General features: G+C 39.3%; 1 pseudogene; it reads right to left on the bottom strand.

Annotated features, from left to right (window-relative positions):
- Window positions 1-5,626: 5,626 nt before the first annotated feature.
- LOC133243540 (KATNB1-like protein 1) lies at window positions 5,627-7,542 on the bottom strand (annotated as a pseudogene).
- Window positions 7,543-13,311: the final 5,769 nt, after the last annotated feature.

Below are 13,311 nucleotides of genomic sequence, written 5' to 3'. Positions count from 1 at the left end.
TATGTGGTTCGTGGGTTGTTGTTTTTTTAAAGATGTCCTTAGAGACCTGGCCTGATTTCTACCCTTTATGGCTTTCTCATTTGCCTTTCATGTCTCTGGATTTGGCTACAGCTCTTAAAACTTCCCTATTTTTCTATATTCTGGCAGATAGAATCTACTGTTTAGGGAATTGCTTCTGTGGATTAATGTTTTTACCTGCTATTTTCTCCTGGCTCAGTGAATCTAACCAGTAAACCCACTTTTTTCACACCATTTTATTTGCTCACAGAGCCAATTGAGTATTCCAAATATAGGAAATATAGTCATACCAATTTCTTCTTAAGCTGCTCTTCTAGCATGACTGGGACTTTCTGTCACAGACATTTTCTTTCCATGTTAGTTTCCACTTGTGTTTTGTCTGTCCTACTTTGGGGTATGAATGCTGCAAATGCCTCGAGTCTATCTTTGCGTCCTTGCTTGTTTTCCAGCAAAAGTGAATAGCTCAACTGATGGAGTCTTAATGTGAATGTATTTTAATTAAAACTTCACAGGTAGGCCGATGAGAATGTCTAATTTAAACCGGCTTCTAAAAACTCTTTTATTTTAATCATGGATGTAGAGTGGCATGTTGTTTCAAGCTGCTGCAGATGTACTCTTTGGAGACAAATAATAAAGAACCAGGAGAAATTATTATTGTAAAAGCAGGGCTTGGCATTATCATATTTTAACCCATTCAAAACACTCAGGCCTAGAATTTTTCCTCATAGGTATATACCCAACAGAAATGCAAATATATACTCACCAGAAGACTCATACTGCAGTGTTCATAGCGGCAATATTTGTAATAATCCAAAGCCAGGACTTAAATAAATGCTCATCAACAGTAGAATGGATAAATGCCCTATTGCCACATAAGGGAATATTATACAGCATTAAAATAAACCATGGAAAATACATATAATAGTATGGATAAATACTGTTTATAAATACTCACCACCACTAATAATGTCAAGTAAAAAAAAAAATTAGTTGCAAAGGGAAGCAGTCACAAAGAATATATATCCTACGGTTCCATTTAAATTAAGTTCAAAAACAGGCAAAACTAATCTATGGTTAGTAGTTACCCTTCAATAGTGTTAACCCTTGGGGAGTGGTTATTGATTAGAAGAGAGTACAAGGGGTGTTCCGGGAGCAGGAGATCAGCCCTTTGTTGATCTGGGTTTTGATCCATTTTGAAAGTTGAATTGTAAAAATATGATACATGCATCACCCTGTGTGTATATTATACATCAATAAAAAGGAGAAAATAATATCAAAGAAAAAACTTTATTATACATTACCCTGCCTTCTCCTTTTCACCTATTTCCTCTTCAAACCCACTCTGTGTTTGTCTTTGTAGGGGACCGTGTTTCATGTTTCTCTCACATGTCTGCACATCTTTGGAGTAGAGGCATTGTTTGCTTTTGTTCTAGACTCACTTTTCCAGGATGTTTGTAAGCCAGCGATCTTGGGCAATAGAGATGGCATCTCCCTCTGGGGAAGAGGGAAGATTTGTTAGCAGTGAAGAAGAGTAAAGATAACCTCTCCATCAGGGCAGTTTGGGCAGGTTTCCTCTCAACCCCTTCTAAAAGATTGGAAGTGCCTAAACACAGGATTCTTCCTGTTTTGCCAACTCACTGCAAACAGGGATCCACCTGACAGGCTCCACATTGCCCTCAGGAGGCTTGGGGTCAGGGAAGGGAACACAGGGAACTGATCCAAATATGCTCATGCTGCCCACCGTGCTGTTAGTAGTAACGTAAAAATCAGTCCTTCATGTCTGATTCAGGAATCTTGTGCCATCTGCCAACATGCACAAAACTGCATCAAGCCACCCAGTTAGCTTGCAAGTAGGATGAAATCTCAGATCCTTCATAGTGCTTGATCTCTTCTAGTCCAACAGTCCATGTTGGGTTAAGGTGCTGTCATTTGGGGGTCTTATTTTGACTTTGCCAACAAAGGTCTGTCTAGTCAAAGTTATGGTTTCTCCAGTAGTCATGTATGGTCGTGAGAGTTGGACTATAAAGAAAGCTGAGCACTTAAGAATTGATGCTTTTGAACTGTGGTGTTGGAGAAGACTCTTGAGAGTCCCTTGGACTGCAAGGAGATCAGACCAGTCCATCTGAAAGGAAATCAGTCCTGAATATTCATTGGAAGGACTGATGCTGAAGCTGAAACTCCAATACTTTGGCCATCTGCTGGGAAGAACCAACTCATTGGAAAAGACCCTGATGCTGGGAAAGATTGAAGGTGGGAGAAGGAGACAACAGAGAATGAGATGGTTGGATGGCATCACTGACGTGATGGACATGAGTTTGAGTAGGCTCTGGGAGTTGGTGATGGACAGGGAACCCTGGCATGCTACAGTCCATGGGGTCGCTGAGTTGGACATGACTGAGCAACTGAACTGAACTTTGTTATATGGGCTTATTTATCACAATGAATCAATTTATTGTAACAATAACCATATTAGACAAAATAATAAGAACCAACGTTGATCAAGCACATACTAGGTGCAAGACACCATGGTAAAAGAGATACATACCTGTCTTATTAGTTGCACTGCTCTCAATGATCCATAAAATAGGTTTTCTTTTTCTTCAGTTCATAGATGAGGAAACTGAGGTTCAGAGATCAAGTCACCATAGTTACTATCTATTACACAGCCAGCTAGTGACTGACTGTGAATTTAAACCCAGTTGCTCTGACTTGAGAGCCCATACTCTCAAGTCTTTAGTCTCACATATGGACCAAGTTCATATAACAGGGTCAAGAACCACACCTTAATTACCTCTTATGGTAGAACTGGTGAAAATCACTGCAAATAGACAAGTTTAAAAGGAACCATTTGTGGAAGCATCATCACTTCACTGCCAAAGAAACCACCACTCATAGCAGCATGTTGATGTTTGTTTTCCCATAAAACATTACTTCTGACAAATATTCTGGTATAGAAATAGCTGTCACTAATAGCTTCTTCTCATTATACCCCAGAGTCTTTAAATCAAAGGAATGGTGTGGCCCACCAGTCCAATATTTACAATGAGTTTTTCTATTTTAGGGAACACTTAGAGAAAAGATTAGATTAAACAGACAACAATGTGCAACAAGAGAATCTCCATACAGAGCAAGGTCTTAACATTTAGCTCTCTTCTTTTTTTACACCTGCTCTTTTACTATCATCAGGATTTAATGAACATGTTTTTCTTTGAAAAGGAAAACAATCAAATGTTCTAAATGTAATTCTTCTAGGTCTCAGTTTAGCCTCTTTTCAATAAGAAACCTGCAAGACAATATAAAGAGGGAAAAATATGCGCTTAGTTGATGGTTATATACTCTCAGTTACTGGATGGTAGATACATTGCATTTTTCTTAAATGTAAATTTCTCAAAGTAAATTGAAAATTTCTCTCTGTGATAGAATTATCTAAATAAAAAAATGCACTTGCAATGGTTGGGAAAGTTCTTGTAAAAAGGACTTCACATGGAAGTGAAGGAACTTCCCAAGTTCAGCTAGGAACAGCTGAGACAAAATCAACCCCTAGGTCTATTTTTCATGTATAAGATGTATGTTCTGGTGTGAGTGTGGCTGCACTCACTGCATTTCTCAGAAATCACTTACAGAAAATACACTTAGCAAGACTGGGGAATGCATGCTGAAGGGCAAAAGCTACTTTCCTTTATAAAACCGAATGCAGACTATGAGAGACCCAGGCGGTAGCAGGATTCTTCTCCATGCCCTCTCCCAGGTCCTGCTGCTTGTTGGATTCAGTTAGCTCGCATAAACCAGGCAGTTGAGGCTCCATGGAGAATCACTGGAGCAAGACTTATTCCTAGGAGGCAACCAGATTTTATGGCAAGTGATAAGAGTAGCAGGGAAAACCAGCTAAACTAGAATGTCATCTGTTCTGTCCCCACCTACAGGAACCACTTGCAACTAGCTAGCCAGGAAGACCATACTTAGAAGAGAAAAAATAATAATAAAGTAATATAAAATGAGACAACACAAGAAAAAACAAGAATAATTTTTCAAATTTAATTTTTAATTTTTGTAGTTATCAAATAGAGCACACTTACTAGAGCACGCACACAGCATGAATGTGCTGCTAAATAGTTTATCATCAAACATCCATGTAACCACCAGCCAGTCTGAGAAATGGAATATTGCTTGGACCCTAGAAGTCACCCTCATTTTTCCTATGACTTTCTTTCCCCCCAAAATAACCATTACCCTGAGTCCTATGATAACTATTCTTTGTATTTCATTATAGCTTTTCAGCTTATTCATGAATCCTTAAAGTTATATTTAAGTGGAATTATCAGCATAGATTGTTTCATGCTCTGCATTCTGTCTGTGAGAGTCATCCATGTTGCGGCGTATAGCTGTGGTTTATTTATTTTCAAGGAGTTGAATTGCCAGCTCATAGGGAAGGCCAGGCTGTTTCCCACAGTGCTTGTGGTCTATCTGTCCCCAGCAGTATATGAGAATTCCAGCTTCTGCACATCCTCATCTTCTCTGAGTGTTTTCCATCATTTTCACTTTACCTATTCTAATGGGTGACTAGTGATATCATATTGTGTCCACTGATTAATGAGGCTTAAATTCTCTTATATGTTTATAAAAGGCATGACATAATAGCCATTATGTAATTCTGTTTTGTGAAGTACCCATTCAATTATCTTACTCATTTTTCTATTGGGTTGTCTCTCTTTTTCTTAGGGCTTTATAGTAGCTTTTAAAACATATTCAAGATAAGAGGTTTTCTAAGTTGTAAGTATTGGAACTATTTTTTACCACTATTTTGATGGCCTTTTTACACTCTTTTTTTAAAGAAATATTTAGTGAATTTCCTCAAATGAAGAAAACTTAAATGATACAGAACTGAAAATATCAGAAGTCTATGTACAATAAAAAGTGAATATAAATTAGTCAGTTCCATAGACATTTCCAGCTAAGCATTCATACAAATACAGATTCACCTTTTTCTTACCTATGGGAATAGCATACATACATACATGACGTGATTCTGGGGAAAAAAAAAATCAGAGATACTGAAAATATTCTCAAGTTTTAAGAATGGTGTGGAATAAGTTTTAACAGCAACATTCTACATGAATGGAAACCTCTGATTTAATTCCATGATTTTATCATGCCAGAATCATGCTTGCTTTTACTTTTCTTAAACAGATATTGGTATCATACACATTGGCTTATTAATAATTAAGGCATTTTGCATACAGAGTATCTCAGTGTCAACAAAAATTTTTTAGTACTGATTATTTGCTATAATGGTTTAAACTTTCAAAGTCTTTTCAACATAAAACAGTAGCTGCACACATTTAAGTGTTTTCTTATAAAACACAATCTTTAAAAAAAGTAATATCATTTATGAAACGAGTCGCCAGTCCAGGTTCGATGCACGATACTGTATGCTTGGGGCTGGTGCACTGGGACGACCCAGAGGGAGGGTATGGGGAGGGAGGAGGGAGGAGGGTTCAGGATGGGGAACACAGGTATACCTGTGGCGGATTCATTTCAATATTTGGCAAAACTAATACAATATTGTAAAGTTTAAAAATAAAATAAAATTTAAAAAAGTAATGATGATTGGTCTTTGTGATTCCTAGTAATAAGTCCTGTCTTATTTTTCACATAGTATAAATTATATTCTTATGCAGGATTGCATTAAGACCCAGTACTGCTTAAACAATGTTGCTACATAACCATATAAATCCCAAACGCAGCAAAGGTGAACAATCTTGTAGTGCACTTTCACCTCCTTGAAGCTGAAGCTGCTCCTTTTGGATCTTTTTCCACTTCAATGTGAAGTAGCTCGGTAGCATTTCATTAGTGGTTTCATTATGTGGTTTTTTAAAGGAAAAAATGGTTTTGATTTCTTCCATAGTTCTCAGATGGGATATTTTTGGGGAAATCATATAGTCCAGGGATGTTTTGAATAGCCAAATGTATAGATGAAGTCTTTCAATGCAACTCTAATAATTAAGCATCTACATCCTTGGCTATATTAACAGTATATCCTGGAACCAAAGTAAGATGGCTTTCCTGTTCCCACAACCCACTTAATTGCTGTTTTAAAATCTGAATATTTCCATCATTCACAATTTCTGTTTTGGATGATAGTTCTGACCACCACCTTTTTATGACTGCTTGAAGCCCGTTTAAACCAAATTGTTATATATTCTTCAAATCTGCTTTTAAGTAGTGACTTTACTAAAGGCAACACATCTACACAGCAGCCAAGTGAGATGTACTGTTTTTCTTCCTGTAAACTCTTGGTGAGCACAGGAAGGCAATCCACCACAACTCCAAGGTCCTCTATCCTTATCAAATATGCTACAAGTTCACTGATACTTCTCTTTCTCCAGAAAGTTAAAGCTACATTCAATCTCAAATTCCTGCTGAATACAACTTGTGCCATTGTTTCATGGTCCTGAGAAACCTCAGAAAAAAAGCCACTATATTTTGATGATGAGCTTTCTGTCTGTGAAGAACCAAAATCACTGGAGTTAATCAAATATGTTCGACATCATGCCGTAGTTTTTCAAGGAGGTGGCCTGCACAAGCCAGTTCATTTTCTTTATTTGCCATGACACAGCCCCCACTTTTAGGGGGCTGCTTTTTTCTGTAACAAGGATTTTGAATAGGATGATGAACTTTCTTTCTTCTATAAACCTTACATTGTTTATCTGGGTTTTTCACAGCTTGTCCAACTGTTCTAGTTATGTAAGCAGCCAACTATTTTGGAGATTTCTTAACCTCCTTCATGTTCTTATTAGTGAAATTAGAGGTCCCTTTTCTAGGAAGATCAGTGGAATGATCCTCAGTATTATTACAAAAGTTGCATTTTTTAACATTGTGGGTTTCAGATGCCATCAGTTCAGTCACTCAGTCATGTCCGACTCTTTGCGACCCCATGGACTGCAGCACGCCAGGCCTCTCTGTCCATCACCAACTCCTGGAGTTCACCCAAACCCATGTCCATTGAGTCAGTGATGCCATCCAACCATCTCATCCTCTGTCGTCCCGTTCCCCTCCTGTCCTCAATCTTTCCCAGCATCAGGGTCTTTTCAAATGAGTCAGCTCTTCACATCAGGTGGCCAAAGTATTGGAGTTTCAGCTTCAACATCAGTCCTACCAATGAACAACCATTTAAGAGATAAAGAAACTTAAATCTATTATCAAAGGCAGTTCAGAATCTGAAGAAAATGTGTTATCTTAACAGAAAAGTTAAATTCAAATTTTTACACCAGCTTACTTTAAGGTAAACTTAATTAACTTTATTTTAAACTTAGTCCTAACCGTATACAAAACTCTCCTCATGTTTCACTTTTCACAAACTTTATCACTTTCTGTACCCATTACTGTGTTCCACCATCCTAAAAAGCCACTTGTAAGTCAAGCTTACTTCCTTTTCCTTTCACAAAATGCAATTCCATTCCTCATACCTTCTTTACTGAAAACACACTTCCTACTTCCCTTAAGCAACCAAGAACTGACTTTTATATTAGCATTTTATAGATTGGTGAGCATAAATACCAGTGATAATTTCTAAAACCTTTGCTTTCTTAGAACATTTTAGGATGGCACCAAACATCATTCATTTTTAATCCCAAATCTCTTTAGTTTCTCTGTAAGAGAAAATTAGTGTTCAGTAGTAAGTGTTTCAAAATCTTATTTTATTTGGAAATGACCTAGACTTCCAACACTTAGTTTAGCACAACCCTTAGAAATTCAAGTTACCCCAATCAGGAGTGACTATTTTAGACAGACATTCCTAAAGCATAATTATTCTTAACAGAGTTTATCTAAAAGCTTACATCTCATTTACATTTTTTAGATGTTTCTTCACTCAAAGTAATTTCCTTGCTGACAAACTTGTAACAGATATAATAATATTTAACTTATATTAAACCTAGGTACAATGAAAATATTCTGCTTAATGTTAATTACTCTTAGACATGTCTACATTAGTTAGATCAATAAACAAACATTAATTATCACGTATTTAATACTGAGTATTTTCCACTTCACATGAACCTAAAATTCATTTAGGTTAATTTCTCCTGTATTTAGAATTATTTGATTTGTAAGTGCTTACTTTTTTTTAAGGCCAATTAGATTACAGCTCATTTACAAACAGATATCAGCAATATTATCCAAACAACAAAGACACACACTGTTCAGTTCAGTTCAGTCGTGAGTCATGTCGGACTCTTTGCGACCCCATGAATCGCAGCATGCCAGGCCTCCCTTGTCCATCACCAACTCCCGGAGTTCACTCAGACTCACATCCATCGAGTCAGTGATACCATCCAGCCATCTCATCCTCTGCCATCCCCTTCTCCTCCTGCCCCCAATCCCTCCCAGCATCAGAGTCTTTTCCAATGAGTCAACTCTTCGCATGAGGTGGCCAAAGTACTGGAGTTTCAGCTTTACCATCATTCCTTCCAAAGAAATCCCAGGGCTGATCTCCTTCAGAATGGACTGGTTATCGGATCTCCTTGGAGTCCAAGGGGCTCTCAAGAGTCTTCTCCAACACCACAGTTTAAAAGCATCAATTCTTTGGCGCTCAGCTTTCTTCACAGTCCAACTCTCACATCCATACATGACCACTGGAAAAACCATAGCCTTGACTAGACAGACCTTTGTTGGCAAAGTAATGTCTCTGCTTTTGAATATGCTGTCTAGGTTGGTCATAACTTTTCCTCCAAGGAGTAAGCGCCTTTTAATTTGATGGCTGCAGTCACCATCTGCAGTGATTTTGGAACCCAGAAAAATAAAGTCTGACACTGTTTCCACTGTTTCCCCATCTATTTCCCATGGAGTGATGGGACCAGATGCCATGATCTTCATTTTCTGAATGTTGAGCTTTAAGCCAACTTTTTCACTCTCCTCTTTCACCTTCATCAAGAGGCTTTTGAGTTCCTCTTCACTTTCTGCCATAAGGGTGGTGTCATCTGCATATCTGAGGTTATTGATATTTCTACCAGTAATCTTGATTCCAGCCTGTGTTTCTTCCAGCCCAGCATTTCTCATGATGTACTCTGCATATAAGTTAAATAAACAGGGTGACAATATACAGCCTTGACGTACTCCTTTTCCTATTTGGAACCAGTCTGTTGTTCCATGTCCAGTTCTAACTGTTGCTTCCTGACCTGCATACAGGTTTCTCAAGAAGCAGGTCAGGTGGTCTGGTATTCCCATCTCTTTCAGAATTTTCCACAGTTTATTGTGATCCACACAGTCAAAGGCTTTGGCATAGTCAATAAAGCAGAAATAGATTTTTTTCTGGAACTCTCTTGCTTTTTCCATGATCCAGAGGATGTTGGCAATTTGATCTCTGGTTCCTCTGCCTTTTCTAAAACCAGCTTGAACATCTGGAAGTTCACGGTTCACATATTGCTGAAGCCTGGCTTGGAGGATTTTGAGCATTACTTTACTAGTGTGTGAGATGAGTGCAATTGTGCAGTAGTTTGAGCATTCTTTGGCATTGCCTTTCTTTGGGATTGGAATGAAAACTGACCTTTTCCAGTCTTGTGGCCACTGCTGAGTTTTCCAAATTTGCTGGCATATTGAGTACAGCACTTTCACAGCATCATCTTTCAGGATTTGAAATAGCTCAACTGGAATTCCATCACCTCCACTAGCTTTGTTTGTAGTGATGCTTTCTGAGGCCCACTTGACTTCACATTCCAGGATGTCTGGCTCTAGGTGAGTGATCACACCATCATGATTATCAGGGTCATGAAGATCTTTTTTGTACAGTTCTTCTGTGTATTCTTGCCACCTCTTCTTAATATCTTCTGCTTCTGTTAGGTCCATACCATTTCTGTCCTTTATCGAGCCCATCTTTGCATGAAATGTTCCCTTGGTATCTCTAATTTTCTTGAAGATATCTCTAGTCTTTCCCATTCTGTTGTTTTCCTCTATTTCTTTGCATTGGTCACTGAGGAAGGCTTTCTTATCTCTTCTTGCCATTCTTTGGAACTCTGCATTCAGACACACACTAATAAAAAGGACATCTTTTTTGTGTGTTAGTTCTAAAAGGTCTTGTACGTCTTCATAGAAGAATTCAACTTCAGCTTCTTCAGCGTTACTGGTTGGGGCATAGACTTGGATTACTGTGATATTGAATGGTTTGTCTTGGAAACAAACAGAGATCATTCTGTTGTTTTTGACAGAGTAACAGGCAAATTTGGCCTTGGAATACGGAACGAAGCAGGGTAAAGACTAATAGAGTTTTGCCAAGAAAATGCACTAGTCATAGCAAAGACCCTCTTCCAACAACACAAGAGAAGACTCTACACATGGACATCACCAGATGGTCAACACCGAAATCAGAGACATACACATATCCAAATAGACACAAGAGATCCTATAGCTTTGTTTTCCAAACTTAGTTATGAATCAAATATCACAATGCAAAACACACTAATTGTAAAAAATGGTTGGAATAAGATTTTAAAAGGCTTTATTCCCCTTTTTTTCCTTTTGGTTTCAGGAATTAGAGATAGTTTAGATAAGTGATCCAGAGAGCTCTGGTCTAAAGGTATAGAAGGAGTTATTTCCTCAGGGCAAAAATTTTTATAGAGATAATTTTTTTCTTCTTCAAGCTTTCTCTGGAGTCTAAAGAATATTGTGACCACATTGTTAAAAATTGTATTTTTCTGTGATCATAGTTTTATAGGCAAAATTTAGATCAGATAGTGCTCAATTTGGCCCTGATATCAAGGGCGGATTGGTCCCAGCAAGGATTTTCCCTTGAGGAAGTGGGGGTCTTAGTTTGATCAGCCCCAGGCTGTTGATTACAGGAGGAAGTCCTGGACATAAGGGAACTTCAGTCCATTTTCCTATCCTATGTCAATAAAGATCTAATATTTTTAGGCCTTTTTTCTTGTATGTGGGTCATGGATATAAATTGACCAGTCAAAAATATGTTTTTTTCCCCAAGGGGTTCCCAGGTAGAGTGTGGAACCTTAGAGTGAGCAATTCCCATATGAACTCAAGCAGTTTGTACTAGATATCTGTGCACTCAAACCAAACCAACAAACCAAACCAGAACTTCACCAGCCAGGAGTCACACTCCAAATGAAACAAAAGGCAAAGAGATGCCCAGAAATCAAAAGCCAGGTGGCAGGAGTGCCCCCCAAAAGATGGGAAAGTGACCCCCAGAAATCAAAAGCCAAATGGCATAAATACCAAACGTGACTTCCCAGTTCCACTAGACCTGTGACCTGGCAAAGTCAGTGCTAGCAGCCTTTTTAGGTTTGATATAGTTTCAAGAATTTCTTGTTGATTTTCTGCAAAGAAGTTACTCTACCATTTCCTCTTTTAGAAGCTTCTAGATACCAGTCACAGTAAACACGGCTGGCCTTTTCTAAATGTGTGTGCAAAAATATCAATTTTAGAATATCAAAAGAACCCCAATTTGGCCATTTTAGGTTGAGATCTCTTTTAATATAATTTCCCTAATTAACTAGGTACTTGCAAGTATGAGCTCCGTACGTATTGTACATGAATCTGGCTGGAGTGTTAGTCAGAGGCTGGCTTTCTGACACCCCTTTGTTTCTGTTTTTGAGAGATTCTGTTTCCCATTTTAAGCTGAATTTGTCAGGGAGAAAACTCACTAGTGAACTTGTGTAGTGGACCCATGTGCTGCTTGTGAGCTTAACTCCTCCAGGAGTCACCCCAGAGTCGTTTCAGCTCATCTTATGTGTCTTGGATTCTGCCTCTGGCAATCTAAGACCACCATGGCTTCTCAGGTCGCTGAATGGCCAGTTCTTACGTGCGACCCCTAGACGGGCAAGTATTTTAATTAATGAGTGGGTTTCCTTATGAGACCATTGCATGGTATGAGGACTAGGCCTCCACCACTCCCATAAATTTCTGTCACCTGAGAAAACCAAAACTGGCCAGGAGGAGTCTTGTCCCTTTTCTTTAGAGCAAAGCTCTCATTTATTTTCCTCACTTTTACCCTGACAAATTCTATAATGGCAGTCAAATTGAGGAAAAGATTCAGATCAGCCTCTTAACCACTCAGCCAAGACCATTCAGTCCCCTACAATGGAGCAACCTTGGCATCTTTCAGCCGAGCCCAGTTATTCCTCGATTTTTTTTTCCCCAATTGAGCCCCCCTACCCAGTGCCTTTCCACTAGGTGGGCAATTCTCCTGGAATCTTTCAGCCAGCCCCCCACCCAGTATCTTTTGCCTGGGTGGGAATTTCTTTGTATCTTTCAGCTGAGCCCTACTCAGTGTCTAGACCATGAGTGGGTATGTCCCAGATGTTTCACCCGGGCCCCACCCAGTATCTTTCCTACTGTGATGGGGCAGGTAACCTGCTACACCACTAAATAAAACTCAGAATCTCAACCAATATGGGAGATTTGACAACCAGGAGAGACTTAACTAAATTCGTCTGCACTCCCCGAGGAGGCAGATGGGCACAAGGGGCTGCTGCTGGTACCAAAGCTCCAGTTCCTTGTGGAGTCCAGTTGAAGGAAGGAAGTCCACTCTGGGTCACTTCGTCAGTCACCATAACTGTTGACTAAAAAAGATGTACAATTTGAGAGTTGTGAGTTAAGTTTTACTTGGGGCAAAATGAGGACTGCAGCCCGGGAGGCAGCATCTCAGCTCTGAGAGACTGCTCCAAAGTGGCAATGGGGGAAAGCCAACATATAAGGTTTGGGTGAAGGGGGAGTTCAATACCATGAATCACTCATTTTACAAAAGGTTTCTGTTAGTCATGAGGATCTGATGTCACCATGAGGGGATTTAGTGCTTCCTAGATATGAGGAGATTGTGATTGAGATCTCAAGGATTGAGATAATAAAATCTGTTCCTAAAAACATCTAACTATCTAAAGACCTGTCCCACCACATTCCCTGGAGCACAGAGTGCCTCACTCCACCCTGAACTCCCTCAGGGGTTGTTGAAGTCACCAGCTATACCAGCATGGAGTTCAATCTCCCTAGAGGCAGATGGCAAATGCATTTGTTGTTCAGTCCTTGGCAATGCTCTTGCTAAGTGCCAATTTGTAGTTCACTTGTGTGACTCTTTGCAACCCCATCAACTGCAGCACACCAGGCTTCCCTGTCCTTCACTATCTCTCAGAGTTTGTTCAAACATGTACATTAAGTTGGTGATCCAACCATCTGGTCCTCTGTCTTCTTCTCCTGCTGCCCTCAATCTTTCCCAGCATCAGTTCAGTCACTCAGTCATGTCCAACTCTTTGTGACCCCATGGACTGCAGCACACTAGGCCTCCCTGTCCAT

This window comes from Bos javanicus, chromosome X (genome assembly GCF_032452875.1).
Source record: "Bos javanicus breed banteng chromosome X, ARS-OSU_banteng_1.0, whole genome shotgun sequence".
Taxonomy (NCBI): Eukaryota; Metazoa; Chordata; class Mammalia; order Artiodactyla; family Bovidae; genus Bos; species Bos javanicus.
This window is presented reverse-complemented; position numbering and strand designations above follow the sequence as displayed.